Here is a 5648-nt window from a genome sequence, read left to right as displayed (position 1 = left end):
AACAGCACGTTTGTCTTTCTTAATCGATATAAAATAGGAGGAATTAGATTTCTGACTTACATCACTTCTAGACTTCTTTAGAAATACGTTCAGGCACTTGAAATTGTCATTCGAAGGTGTCTTCGATGGGAAAAACAGTGATGTCGCATCGTCGATTTGACAATTCGCAGAAAACTGCGCAGCACTACTATGAGCATACTATGAGGCGCCGTTTGTAAAACAATTATATAGATAAATTATATGTTATATAATCATATGAGCTCCGCGTTCAACAGTAATTTTGCACCATTCGTAAAAGCATCGGGACGACAGGCTTAGAAATTGATTCTAAAACCCTGGTTCTCTCTCTCTAGAATTGAATATCATTGACAAAAGGCGACAGGTGAATTATGATACTTTGAACTTGTCTTTCAAAGTCATAAAGGACCTATTTCATCCCGCTTCGAGTTTTGTGGGTTTGCAAATATGGGCTACTACCTTTAATATTTCCTAGGACTCTATGATGAAAAATTAGAAATGTAAGCCCTAAGGGAAATGGTACTGGATGGGGTTGTGGTCTTGCAGTTGGGTTTTCCACCATCCATCTTATAAATGACTTTCTGCAGAAAGTCATAAGTGTTGGCTGCCTCCCAAGGATAATCTACCCAGAGAACAAAGATGGCCTTGAAACAAAGGTCCACTCCTTGGATGAGGGACATTGCCTCCAATGCAACACCATCACAAATGACAAACACTTGCTCCAGCTTGAGGATGTCTCCAAGGGCGAGCACAAATGGTTGCTTCTGCTTGCAGTTTTCGAGGTAGTCTGGAAGGTTTGTTCCTACCTGAAGAAAGAGAAAATTATGGTGCTCTATCACTTTTCAGATCACATTATTACAATTACGAATTCTTATGACATGAAGAAACAGTGGAGAGTATTTGACAAATGCAATATGAAATGTTATTTATTTTTCTTTTCGTTTTGTACATGTCATCTCAAGACATGTGTAAATCAATGTTGTTAAAATAATTTGAAGGTATTAAAAGAAAACAAATTTCCATTTATTTGTGTGTTGGCAATGAGGCATGGGACAAAGTATAGTAAATTCTCGATTAGAGGCGCATAATTGCTCTTTTTAAAGAGTTCCATAAAAACAAAGTGGGGGTAAATATTAATAATATCTGTCTTGGTAAAAACAGCGCAATATATCTTCAAAGTATATGAAGAGTTTGTTCGTAAAACGGGTTAGATCCACTTTTGTGACTTCAGAGAAAAACGCATTTGTTTGCCAGATTTTGTACAGGCTTCTATGGAAAAGTGAAATTAGGAAGTGCATTTCTTCATAGCTGCTCTGAAAATTTAGCTTAATACTTTTGTTCAAAAGACAGGCACAGTTGAACAATGTTCTTATATCAATAACTCAATTTTCATAAAAATTGGATCTAACCCCTTTTGCAAACTAAGTCTTCATATATAAATGAATTAGTATCAATAATCCCAGAAATATAAAGAGTGCAATCCTTCAAGTCAGTTCGCATCTCTGTTTGAGATTTTACAGTAGGGACATTTTCAACAACACAACAAAAAATGCATATTTTGTCATCTTTTTTTATTTCATGATTATGTCATGAAAAAGAACATGATATATGCTAGCTAAAGCAAACTGAAAATGAACCACAGAGAATAAACTGGTTAAGTGAAATAATTGATGCTCATCAGTAAATGAATGATAAGGACAATTTAAAGGTATATAGGAATACATGTACTTGCGGTATAAAATAAATTTCACAGAACCTTAATAATTTAATGCATGATACACATAAGATGTGCTGGAAATAGTAGAACATTCGTCATATAACAATGATCCAAAAAAATCATTTTGATACAGAACTAACACAGAAATGCATAATTATTATATGGGACACTGTTAATCTGACTTTTTGACGTTGGGTGATGTCAAAAAGTATCAAGCATGTTTTAACCTATGATTTTAAAAATATTCAGTACATTTGTGTTGAAATGTTTCCATACTACAGTGCAAATGTGTAGTACTCTTGGCTGAAAATCAATCATAGGCCTATTAAACTTCAGCAAAATTTTCCACCATTGACCAGTACTCCATGTTACCTTTAAAATTGAAAAATTAACATGCTTAGACTATGTCCGAGGCTGAGTGATTTGCATAATTTTCATTAAATTGATTTTCTTACTGGGCCGATGTCGATGAAGGCTTTGGACGCCTCTACCCTGCTGCATCTCATGCTGCGCTTCCCCACCTTCTTCATTCCTGGATTCACGATGTGTGGAAGTGCAAGAAGTGTCATGGTCTCACTTCTGCTGCAGGACACGCACTGGCAGAAGATGCTGCACAATTAGGAAGAAAACAAATTGAACAAGATTAGATAATATATAATATAGAATTCCCCAAACCACATTAGGTGAATGACAACTTAAGAATTATCCCATGCCCCGTTTTATTTCACCAAGACCAATGGCCGAGGTGAAATAAAACGGAACATGGGATGATTCTGAATTCGGAGTGACCATAGTTTGGCATAGGGAATGACAAATGGTTTGCTAATTATCATAGTATGGAAATAAAGTACTTTATAAAATGATTTCATGATCCTACACAAAATTTTGATTTGAAAGAAAATGAACTGGAATTAATTTCGAGTAGATGGACCATTGCCATATAACCAACAACTTCATGGTTTGGCATGATGACCTATCATTTCAAATTACAATTAGCTCATTTCTTTTCAAGACCCCCAATGATGTTTTGCTAACAAGCAACATTACCATTGAAATCTATATTGTAGTTAGAATATAATACTAAATTAATATTCTCTAATTGACCTTTCTCTTTCCTCCTCCTGGAAATCTCTCTTTCCCCATTCCAAATATCATTTCTCTATTTGCATCATTCCAACTTCAATGTTGTAAACGTTATTCAATTAAAATGTGTTGGTTTTTAAAAAAATATTCTTACGGAGATGCGGAACAGTCAAAGCTTCCTGCCATGTCGGGTTATTGAGGTCTGCATATTTCAGTACCAGGGGAGCTATTTTTGGCCACTCTGAGAACAGCTTATCTGCAACCTCTGGATAAAGAATCCTGAAGTCCTGCTGAATCTGGAATAAATGAAAAAATGTTACTAGTATAAATCTATTTTCAATTTGAAAGGGAAAAAGCAATATGGGTAATTCCACAGAAAAGTGGACACTTTACCAAAACTTTAACCTTTGAATAGGCTACATGTAACATATTCATGTATCATTTCAAAGAGGAGCTTCTGGTTTCTAGGGAAAAACTTAAAAAAAAAAAAAAAATCGGCCTCCATCTCTTGCAGTTGCACGAGGGTGATCTTGCTAAAGTTAATGTTCACATGTACTACATGTCGATGGGCAATATCAGGTGAAAACAGCTTAAAGAGATAGGTCAGTAGTGGGGCAGAACGCCCCATACATATCCCACATTTGCATATTATAAAAAACATCAAAACAATTAAAAAGTCTAGTCAGTGGATCTGGTGGATCTAACCACCTGGAAGTGGTATGCATGGTTAGAAGAGATTAGTAAAAAAATGCTATTTAGTGGTTGTTAGGGCAAGTTAAAATGAAAAAAAAAAAATGAATGTCATGTACAACCTTATGCCATGGTCACTACTCGATCACACCTTTGTGAAAAGTCACCACGTATGAGCCAAGTATTAGAGACAAATCACATGAATTAAAGAAACCAAAACAAATTACAAGGCATTTAACGAGAGCCCCCTTTTTTTTAAATGCCCCGTAATTCCTTTTGATGTCCTCAATCTGATGAGGATTGATTTTAATAGCTGAGAGATACGAAGTTTGGACATAGCTCACAGATAATGAGATACAGTACGGGCCGATTATACACAAACACACTCACACACACACACACACACACGTGCACACGGGCGGGCACACACACAGAGTACAGTACAATGCAAGGTCCACAAACACAGATAGATCGGCCTATTAAATAGCCTAATGTTTGGTCTAGCCTAGGCTAGGCTAGGCTTAAGTTAAGCCTAGATTATCACTACGTACTAGCGGCTATAGCCCGCTTAGTCTGAATTTAAGTTGGGCTTAGGCCGTAGCCTAGCCTGGGTTAGCCCGAGACTCCGACTCCGAGTCTGAGTGATAGTAGGCCTACCAATACATGAATAATGGAGTTAAATTGGCGCTAGACGGCAGCCCGCTAGTGCATGTAGTTTCGCACCGATTCAATAACGTTTAGACCTCACATTCACACAAAAGGTACAGTGGGTCCTAAAGCTACGCACCATACAAATAACATACACGCGCAATGCGACGCGTTCAAATCAGGGTACACACGCGATACACACACACAGTAAATTTCAATATCAAGATTTGCACGACTCAAACGCATAGGCATTCTGCGTAGCTTTAGGACCCCTTCATTTTTCAGAACAAAATTTGACACCGGCATTAATAATTGACCTGAAAATAAGCGTTAACATTCAACCCTCGTAATTTTCTCTATCAACTTTGTAGAATCAAGATATAAAAATGAAATTGCACAAGCCAATGATTTCCGTGATTTTTCTAGCTGCTGAAAACAAAGTGCGTAGCTTTCGGTCCCCCCATCAATTCATACAGTCAGTGTCACACTCATGACATGTCATGCCATCATTCACGGTCACTTCCGACCACATGCAGGTGCAAAACTGCACTACACGGTAGACCTAATGCAGTTTCAACTTACCCTTGAAAATGTCTTATCAACTCCTCCATCCCCCATTCCAGCAGTCTTTGCCTCATGAAATCATTCATCGCCGAACGAAAAATAAAACGGCTTATTCTAGCCCACAACAGTAGGCCCAGCTAGCTAGCAGCGCAACACACAGCTAGTGCTCAACTAACTATACACAGCCCATACCATAACGCCAGTCGCCGCTGTACATACCCGTAGCGTGATTCGCGTAGCGTATTAACAGCGTCTGGCTGGTCGGGCTAGTTGTTACTCGAACCATCGCGCGGATCGGCCAATAAGCGACCGCGCTTGTTCCCAGTAAGCGCATCAAAGGAAACCCGTCAGACGTAACTATTGCACTTAGTTATTCATCGATGACAGATATTATAGTAAAAGGGAGCAAAGTAACTGATAATTGACTGATTTTCAAGTCAATTTCACTTGACTGGGAAATCTAGTTAATTATTTGACTAGACTGTTTTTAGAGTGTGGATTCGATAAATATTGAACTTCACTTTGGCTGTGTCTAGTCATCCTATCTTAACTTACTTCTCCCTGAACTCTTTCCGAGTCAAGATGACACAAGAATCACAGTGAGGTAAATACATACATTACATTCTAATCAAAGATGTAATGTGCATTGCAGGAAATAATTTCGTTATGACTGATAACTTAATGACAATTCAATTAATGATGATTATAAAACATTGGCATTATTATCACCATTAACAGCTATTGGGGAAGCACTTTTACGAATGACTTCTGAAGAGCCTAATCGACAGATGTTTCTGACCGTTTAAGATGCCAATAATGTGGATGCTGCACTTTACGAATTCGACAACCAAGAGCCATACAGCCCATGAACTCGACACTAGGCAAACGATGTAAAGGCCCATGATTCCGCCACTAGGCACTGACAAGG

The 5648-nt window shown here is 37.8% G+C and overlaps 1 pseudogene; it reads right to left on the bottom strand.

The window, feature by feature from the left end:
• Positions 1-497: 497 nt before the first annotated feature.
• Positions 498-4774, bottom strand: LOC140235867 (uncharacterized; annotated as a pseudogene).
• Between the last annotated feature and the right edge of the window lie 874 nt (positions 4775-5648).

Source organism: Diadema setosum, chromosome 12, assembly GCF_964275005.1.
Source record: "Diadema setosum chromosome 12, eeDiaSeto1, whole genome shotgun sequence".
NCBI classification, from domain to species: Eukaryota; Metazoa; Echinodermata; class Echinoidea; order Diadematoida; family Diadematidae; genus Diadema; species Diadema setosum.
The sequence above is the reverse complement of the archived record's forward strand: the minus strand, read 5'-3'. Positions and strand labels throughout refer to the sequence as shown.